This window comes from Drosophila gunungcola (assembly GCF_025200985.1).
Source record: "Drosophila gunungcola strain Sukarami chromosome 2R unlocalized genomic scaffold, Dgunungcola_SK_2 000011F, whole genome shotgun sequence".
In the NCBI taxonomy this organism is placed as follows: domain Eukaryota; kingdom Metazoa; phylum Arthropoda; class Insecta; order Diptera; family Drosophilidae; genus Drosophila; species Drosophila gunungcola.
The window spans coordinates 443475-453666 of NW_026453169.1; positions in this window are offsets into that span (position 1 = coordinate 443475).

A 10192-nucleotide genomic window follows, 5' to 3' on the forward strand; every position below is an offset into this window, starting at 1 on the left:
AGAAAAATTGTCAATATTTTCAATAATTTCAAAATTTTTTCATTTCAAACCTAAATTTGTCGGCTTGCCGAAGTTTGCTTTCTTTCTTGTTTAAGATAAGTTTACGTATGAATGTATTATCCGTTGTGTAAATAAATTAGGTATCTTCATTGCTCTTTTTCAAATCGAAAAACACAGATTTCACGCATGGCTCTAGCATTTTTAGTACCCCCTCTGACACTTTTTAATGCTCTACCACTGTCACGTTCCTCGGGCAATGTGCCAACCTCCTTCCGAAAGCCACATAATTGCTTGTAATCGCGGTGGAGATTTGCAATCTCGTAATAAATTCAGACACTGAAGATGCGCCAGAAGTCGGAGGAGCTCCTCCCTCGCTGGGAACCCTCTTCGGTCACCAGATGCGTCGCCAGTTGCAGCTGCGACAGGCGGAAATCTCACACCGAAAGTTGCATTGCGGATGCAGTCGCCGTCGCCATCTCCCGGCTCCATCGCCATCTCCTCCAGACGACATCGCTGTGGTGCGGAAGTTTAACCAACTAACAAAGTGACTCCGAGCCTGAATCAGGGGCAACAATTGTTGGCCAAATGTGTGGCTCTGTTGACGCTTCCAGCCGCTCATCCCGCTCAACTAATCGACTGGTTGAGCCGATGGATTCGTTGGTCCAGTTTTGACAATGGCAAAGCCCGCCACTTAATTGCCATCAAATTGTTTCGTTTAAAACTTGGACAGTTGGTCATTTGGTTTTGAGGAAATTGCAGCATCGATTGCGATCGTATCGAACGTTTTAATTGACTCGCTCGCAGCTTCCTTCATTCGCCAGATCAGGATCTCCCTGCTGGACTCCAGCGCTGCCTTAATTGTCCGACACTTCCCGTGTTCGTGGTTTGCTTCCCATCAGCCCATCCTCCGACCACCATCTATCCTGGCCAAGCCCAACCCAACCTAAGCTAACCAAACCGAAGCGACTAGGCCAGGCCGAAATCTAATTACGCCATCGCAGCCAGAAAGCCAACGAGCGCAGCAAATTGACAACACAATAAACAGGAGGCCAAAAGGGGAGTGCGAGTGGGAGTGGAAGTGGTAGTCAAAGTGGTAAAGGGAGTTCGGAGGTTTCGGGTGTCACACATGTGCGACAGTTTCTGATTTATGAACACAATTTCCACTTTGACAATGAGCGAGTTCTCCAACTCTATAGCACTTCGCCGCTGGCTGCAGAGAGACAAAAATAAATAAATATGAAGTACACTTCACTTTTACCTCATAAAACTAAGTTACCTTATAAAAGTTTTTTTGCTGTTATATTTTGCTTTAAAGTAGTAAAGAATTCAATTCAAATTTTTTTAAGAAACTTTAAAAGGGATAGTTAAACTTTAAGTTTAAATAATTTTTATTAAAATATGTATATGTATTGACAATGATTTAATTTTTTAAACACTTATAAAGGATAATCGAACTTTAAATGTAAATAGTTTTTATGGAAACATGTATATAATTTGTATTGTACAAAGTCATTTAAAAAGTAGTAATGCGTCAAGTTATTCAAAGATTTCATTATAGTATTGCTTGATTTGTATTTTAATTTTTCTAAACCATTATTAAAACTTATTATTTTATTTTTAAAAGTTTTATTGTTATTTATAAAAAATAAAACATAAAATGTGAAATATTTAATATTTTTCTGTCTATTGTTTGGGCAACAACTAGATTTCAAGGCTTTATTTTCAATTAGGTATAGTAAGCTTACAATTTTCTCTGTGTGGCTTCCAGGCAGATGAGCCGCTCCCCTTCTCCTTGAGCCAAACTCATGTCCGGGCTGGAACTGTGCTCCTGTTTAGGGAAGCTGCTATCTGGGAGCGACAATTCCTACCGAAACTGTTAGTTTATGAGCGGGAATGCCAGTCAGGGCCCCCACTTCCACGTTGGTCTAGGTGAATTATGTTAATTGAGATTCGGTGGCTGATAGCCCGGGCAGGAGCTGCAGCTGCGTCCCACTTCAAATCGATTGCCTTTAAGACACTGACCAGGCCCGTTCGGGCCATATTTCAGGGCTTATCTGGGCCTGAGATGCACATAAAAATCGAATTCCAGTCGGGCGGAGATAAGATGGCCAGAAAGAGTTGTCCTGGCAAATGCAAAAGGGGTAATCTGTGGACTGGGTTCGATTGGGCCAAGCCCGAATGCATAAATTGTCGCTGTCGAGGAGTTCTTTTATTGCCAAAACTAAATGCTTTCGAGAGTCAGGGCCTCCCCTTATAAATAACCCACATAAATGAGGTTCCCTTTTTTTTATTATTTGTATTTCCCACAATTTTCTGTTAATGACTGTGTTCAGGGCATTTAAGGGGTTTTCAATCAAAACCCAAATGGAGATAAACTAGAGGGCGAGAGTCGAGAGTTGAAACACCAAAGACAACAGCCCGTACGAAGTCAACTGAAAACTCATTTAAGGCTCCATTTCACAATGTGAGCACAGCAGCAGGGGAAATGGGAAAAGGGGGCTGCTCATGACAATGTCGGAGAACCGTTCGAACATTGCCTCTTCGAGACAATTTGCCACTTTAATTGCCGCAATTTTTTGCCCATTTTTAAGTCAAATTCACTCGACTTGGCCCGAACCGTACGATCTGGGCCCCCTCCTCTGTTGTTATCGTTGTTGTTATTGCTGTTGTGGTCGAAGCTGGGCAAATGGGTGTCATTTGTGTGTGTGTGTGTGTAAGTGTGTGAGTGTGTGAGTGTGTGAGTGTGTGAGTGTGTGTTGGCCTCATGTGTCGTTCCATTATTGTCTGTGTCCTCCGGTTCGCACTTAAATGCTTTGTAATTGCAAACAATTTGATATTAAGTACGATTTCTAATTGTTCAAATGATTGCTTTTCATGAGTCAGAGGTGGAATCGCAAAGCTAAGAAATTTTACGAGAAATACATGTCAACAATTCATGATTTAATGGGCAAAATTGTCACTCGGTCCATTAATAACTTAGTTTATTCTTCAGGCCAAATCCACTGCATGGCCAAATCCTCTCAAAGTTGGATCCAAATTAATTAGCCAATGGCCAAATGATAAATATACAGTTGCCCCGTGGCTAATCAAATGCGGATACAATAAACCAAAATCACTCAGTGGCCAGTGACCATATAATTAATTAAACTTTTATCGCCACTAGTCGGGCGAACGCCCCAAACTCGTTTGAGCTGGGAAACATTTAATTTGCTTTAATGGCAAATCCTTGTTCTGTACGAGGGCACACCAGAGCGGGCCAAGAACGAGAATCTGAATTCGGAAATCTTTTAATGCCGCACACAAAATGGCAGCCGCAAAACGACAAACGACAAAACTAAAATATCACTCATACGCCACCGACCGCCCCTCGTTTTGGCCTGGCCAAAAGCAGATTTATGCGCGTGCTGCATTCCATCTCCCAAAGAGATGTCCTTCGCCCGGCTCCTAATCTAAATCTGCATGTCAACTCGAAGACCGCATAAATCACAAAATAATCCCAAAGTAAAATACCGAATCCAAATGGCCAGCTGCCTCTGGCCCCAGCTCCCTTGATATCGGACGTGGGCGTGGTTGTGGCTGTGGATGGGCGCCGATGGGCGTGGCAAGTGTTTTTGGGCTCACATTAACTTCGATTGTCTTTTGTCTGCGACCACGCCCACAATTTGGCCGGAGTTCTTGTAAATTCGCCTTGACAATTCGAGAAATGGTTTGCCAAATGGCATTTTGGCTTCTATTTTGGAGCCTTCTAACATGGCACTCAACTTTAGGCCTTCACCTAGCTTCATTCCGATCGGCAGTAAAGTGTAATCCAACGGAATCACATCCAATTTTATTTAAAATTGTTAAGTCGTCGTTTCCTTTACTCGCCGACAAAGGGGCGAAAGCATCGGTGGATATATACTCTGTTTCAGAGACAGGGCATCTCCGACTTGACTGAATTGAAAGAAATCCATTTATAAATGCAGTTTACCTTGTCCTTATTTTTTAAAAACCTTTAGCATTACTAAATAATAATAATAATAATGTCCAATAGATAGCTTACATTATCTCAAGTATTTATTTATTTATTTATTTTTTTTTTTCTTTACCCTGATACTTAATCATTTTTAGAAAAATTGGAATAAGATATTCTTTTTTTGACTCTTTATTGTATAAAAAAGAGTTATATTTTGTATTATTAGGCTTAGATAAATATTATCTCACTTAAAATATTAAAATAAATTTCGTATCATTTTTACGAATCATTGCTTGTAGCATCAAACAAAAAAGCTTTATTTCAATTTTTGTTCATCTATTTTACACTATTTTTTCTGAAATATATATTTTAAATTATTGTCAGTTCGCTTGTTATTGTTGCACTTAATTTGTGTGAAGTGAAACATTGCTGTTCTATTTTCCTGTTAGTGTATTCATCCTGCGTGCAATGCCGCAATTTGTCATTAGTTTGCTGGAATGGGAAAGGTTTGCAGTGATTTGCTTTATCATTTGCGGTCCTCGGGCATTGTACAATGTGTCGTCTGTCGCCTGTCGTCTGGGCGGGATTTTGGTTCAGCTCTTGGGTCGGCACTGAATCTGAATCTGAGTATGGATTTGGATTTGGGACGAACCCAAACAAACGGCCAATGCAGCTAATGCTGATTTCATTTGTTGTGCCCTCTGCTGGCAGGGTGGCAAATATTGTAAATGAGACTGCGACAAAATCATCAGACAAAGGCGCCAATGGAACAAAGCCCTGCACTCCCTACACACGAATAAATATCTGCATATATATATTGTAAAAAGCTGTTAACGAGACCCACAAAAGGGGGCAAAAAAAGGTAAACGGCCTGAAAAACAAAGGACCCACAGAGAGAGAGAGAGAGAGTTGGGAGATAACCTCCCTTTCAGGCCCAATTGAAATAATTAAGTGTCAAAATGGCGCCCACTCACATGGAGTGGTGCCAGGACGGAAATGGAAATGATTTTTCGTGAAAATTGCTTGGCCCAAGTAAAGCGGAGCTTTCCTTTGCACCAACGCTATTCGGCGACGTAAAGTGTAAACAGTTTAAAGCAATTGCTGGCTCGGAGTGGAGTTCTTGCCGGGATTAGGGGAGCACTGCACTTGACACGCCCGACTTGAGAAGGGTCGTTAAATACTTAACTATTGCGTGAGTCGTTTGGGGTTCTTGCCGCACAAAGAAGATTATTCCGGTAATGAGAATCCAGATAATGCGCTCCGTCGAAGTCGGGGAGTTTGTGCAAATTAAGTTAGGATTTGTGTCTCTGGGAACCCGTAAAGTGAATTGGTGACAGTGCTGCTACTGCTCTTAGCTGAATAAATGGTACTAACAACATAAATCTAAAATTATGCAATAGCTTTGCAACATTATTTTCGTAAAGAAAATATATTTACTTCGCTAACTAATGAAGTGGTGACTAATTTTTTAAACAACAAGATTTTCCAGTTTTTTGCCTTGCTAACATTTTCTTTTGGTTTGTATTCTTTTTTCTATATTTCTTGTTTTTAAAATTGTTTGACAAAGCCATTAAATCAAAAACTTAGAAAAAGTACCCATTGACTTTGTCAAAAAATGATTTTTAAAAAAACAACAAGTTTTTCCAGTTTTTTGCCTTGATTTTTCTTGTATTTTGTATTCTTTTTTCTATATTTCTTGTTTTTAAAATTGGTTGACAAAGCCATTAAATCAAATACCTATTTATAATAAAAATACTTTAAATAATGTCTGAATTTTATTCCTTTCTAAATACGTTTTTCTTAAAGATTGATTTGTGATGCTTTGCTTCTTGGAATAAAATACATCTTAAAATCACTGACAAAATAATAAACTAAATGCATTTCTTGTGGTGTCGACCAAGATGTTGTTGTTTTCTGTTTATAAAATTGGATGCTGGCAGCACTGATTAGTGTCGCCTTGGGGGGCGTGAACAAATTGTATTCAATATTTTCTCGCTGTAGCTTCTCTGGCCGAGATTTCGCAATCTAAATAATTTGCCACAAGCAAACAAGCACTCTACTCGTATGGTACAAAATAAACACTTGGACTCAACCCCCTTGGCCCCCAGTCGAACACGAAAACTTTGCCAATATACTGACAGCAGTTCCAGTTGCCAGTTTGCAGTTCACAGTTAACAGTTTACAGTTTGCAGTTTTCAGCGTTCAGCTTTCAGTGCTCCCCTCCCCCCCCCAAAACTAATACCCCTCGATCCTCGACCTGCTGACCGCACGCATGCTAAAAGTGTGGTTGCACCTCCCAAAAAGGAGTGGCTCGGTGGTGGTGCTCCGGTGACTTTGTGGCCCAGCCAAAAGTTCCGGCCCGGAGTTTGTTGTTCTCGGCCGTTGTTTTTGACAGAAATTGCAGGAAAAGCCGGTGCGGTGCGGTGCGGTGCGGTGCGGTGCGTAGAATCTCCTGCTGAGAGCCAAGATGCCAGGAACCACTTCGCTTGGCCGCAACGCAGTTATGCAATCACAAAGTTGCTGCTGCCATCGTCTTAGCCACTGATTGAAATTCCTCGGCCAGCTTTGCGTTGGCTGCCTATAATAATTTTCTCGGCAACCGGGATGGCTTTTATTGGGGCTATGATTATTATCATCAGCATCAGACTCCTTATTCAATCCCAGCTGGAAGTCCGTCATCTGCTGCTAACATTGTACCCATATCTCCTAATATACCCTAATGTTATTGTTTATAAGATGGCCATTTGGGTAAAGAGCTCAGAGGGCTGGGAATATGTTAAGCCTGCTAAACTCTCTGGAAAAGTTTGGTAAAGCTCTTGTACAACATAAACATTAAGATTTCCACTAAACGTTTGTATCACTCAGAATACATTAGTTTGGAAGGGTATTTATTGCCTCTACTTCCTTAAACACCAATGCAACTTGCTCTAATTGTTGTTGCTGTTGCTGTTGCTGTGGATACAATAAAGTCTGCTTCTTCGGAGCTTTCTCCCACAGACTTGCCAATATTTTGCTTCTGCATTTATTTCAGCACTGCAATTGAGGTTTTTGATTAGTTTTTACCTCCTCATTGCAATGGGGAGCCATTGATTGCGTATTCTTATTGTTGCCGAGTTGTGAGCTGGGTCGGAATGAAATATTTCCCCATTTAATATCTCGACGATGTGTTGCATCCACTTCAACAGAGGATTAGGGTGAAAAAAGCAATGATGAGAAGCCAAAGCTTACAAAGCAAACTCGGTTATTAGTTTTTTGTGTTTATGAATTACACAAAGGTATCTTTTTAAAGTTGGTGATTAAAGGGCTCTTCAGCATGTCTCACAAATTTGAATTTATCGTGTGCATCACTTTTTGCCATGGTTTTTTTTTATTTTAAAAGGGTCTATAGCTTATCCCACTGTCCATATTTTTATGAATTTTTTAAAGTTTTAAATATGGCTCACATATTTGATTAACATATTTTAAACCCGAAATATTTCTACCAAAAGTGTTTATGCGCTGCGGAGAGAAGTAATTTTCATTTTAATGTCAATGACTTAAGTTTTTTGTAACTTTACTTTATTTTCTACATTTTAAAGTATCGAGATTTATTTTTGTGTTGAATACTTTTAGGCCAATCATCCGTTAACAGCTCGTGTGGCTCTGTTAACAGGCTTTGGAACGTTTTCAAACTAACCAAAGCTCAAAAAAACTTATTTGATTTCACATTTAAACTATTTGTTTAATATCCATGTTTTCACGTTTTTCCTCAGACGACCATTGTTGCCCGCTGCTTAGTTTTTCCAATGCGGCAAAGTTATGATTGTTTGCCTTGTAAGTACGTGCAGGCGACTTGAATCTTTCCTGATTGAATAGAATTTCTACTGGTTTCCTGTTTGCTTGCGGTTGTCGCCCGGTAAGTGTTAGAATTTATTTGTTTGTTGGCCTGCCAATGGCAAGTAGAAATCCCAGTCTAGACGAAGTGCTTGCGCAAATATTTGCTGGTCTCTTAGCCTCACCTTTACCTATTTGGGGTTATTTTTACGGGGATCGATTTGCCAGCCGCAGGAATTTCCGCCCATTAGCGGGCTAAGCGACACGGAAACTAACACCCTTGTCAAGTGAAACCTGCGTTTGTACCCTGGGATCTATAATGACCAGGGGGTTATTGGAATTTTTTTATATGGCAGCCATAGTGTAAATTAGCAAAATGGTTGTAGAACTACTAAAAAAGGGAATTGGCTTAGGATCGTTTTTTTTTTTTTTTTCCCTAGATTTCTTTGTGCAATTGAGGCTGCATTCATTCGTTCTTATGCCATTTCCCTTTAGAGTTTCCTGCTTTTCACGCCTTATCTTTGTGTGCTTTTGACATTTTTGCGTTCACTTTTGTGTGACAAGTTTTCTGTGGTTCAGTGGGGCCACTTTACGGCTTGTCAGCTTCCAGCTTCCAGCACCCACCAACCCCACTTTTGGGGGCCAAGGGGTGACGGCCTATTTCACACTTTTATAGAAAATTTTTGCCAATTGTCTGGCGACGTTCGCCTGGTTTTTTTTTGTTATCCCCCGCTCGCTTGCGGAAGTTTGCGCAATTTCCAAAGCGGAAATGCAATTTTCGGTTCAGCTGCATTTGTCTCGCAGTGCCACGCCCCCTGCCCGCGGTATGCCGCCAACTTGGGCGGCTTGCCAACACATCGTATATCAAATGCAGAGTTGGCAGCCCCTGACAATGACATGCAGCGAGCGTTCAGCCAAACCAAAAAAGGCCGACAGCTTTTTGGGGGTGTTGGTTGGTGGGTGGTTGTTGGTGGGTGGGGTTTGGGCCAATAGGTGGGGGCCTTCGAAGGCCGCCAAAAAAAGCCAACTCCTGGAATCGGCCGCTGTAGCGTGTGTCACGCCTTTTGTGGCCAGATCGGAGAATATATTCACACGCTTTTTGCTCGCTTTCTGCCAAAGCTCTTTGTGCCCGAAAGTACTTTTATTTATTTGCATATAAATTATTCAATTGTTCCCTTGCTTATCTTTCTTGTTGGCTGGCTTCCGCTTCTGACCCCCCGGCGGGGAGTCTATCAAGTGCCGAATGCATTTGCAATTGCAATCGCAATTGATTTTTGATATCTGTGGGCGTGGCATTAAACAATTTTTGATTTACGATTCCGAATTCGGCAAATGTTGTCCAGAACTTACTGAACTTTTGACAGTGCAAAAATGGGTGGAGTTTAAGCAGAGTTCGATATGCTGTTGATTAATTCGCATTTAAGAATTTTGCTGTGCTCACTAATTCAACATGATTTATTTATGTACTCAAAGAAGTTCGTACAATCAATAAATAAATAATAAATAGATGCTTTGAATATATTTGTTAAACTAATTTGGCTGAAAATATACAATATTTGTTGCAAACTGATCTCTTATTAAATAAGCTAGATAATAAAATCAACAACGATTAAAATTAATTATTGCAATGAAGAAGCTGCTCAAACTATTTAAGCTCCTATCATCCGATTTATTAGGAAACACATAATTTTAAACTTGGGCTGATGCTCGAAAGTAGTTAACTTATCCAACGTGTATACTCATACCTTGCTTGCAAATAAACAAACTTTGCTCAACAAACATTGTGGTCTAAAATTTATTGCCAGGCTTTTTAGGACTTTTAAGATAATTAAAGTGTAAAATTAACAAGAGTAGACGCTATAGACGAGTGCCCCGGAGATTAGATAACCGTCACTCACCAATTTGAAAATAACAATCCGATCAAGAGTTATTATACTTAATAGGGTTGGAAAGGCTTCCTTTTACATGTTACATATTTTTTACCGAATACAATATACCTGATCACTCTAGAAGGATCGTGTACAAAAATGTCTCACGACAATATAAATAAAATTATGGTTTCTGATATAACAAAAAATCGAGGTGTTTAATCACACTCGCCAATCTTCTAAAGCTAAGTAACGTATAAACTTTAATTTAAATAGTTGCAAATAGTTAAATAGTTTAAGAAGCAGGCGTACTGGCCTCAACAATACTAAATTAATACATTTTTTAGCCACTCGGCTCCTTGCAGTTCCCGATTGTCTGCAGTGTTTTGGCTTCCGTTTCGTTCGACACGTGTGCTAAACGTTCTTTCTGCACGTCCCCTCCCACCAATGGTCCCACCCACTCATTGTCTCGCCCGTCGCCTCCCAAATGTCAAATGTCAACTGCAGCTTCGCAGTTCGCAGTTCTCAGCTCGCATTTCGCATTTCGCACAGACGT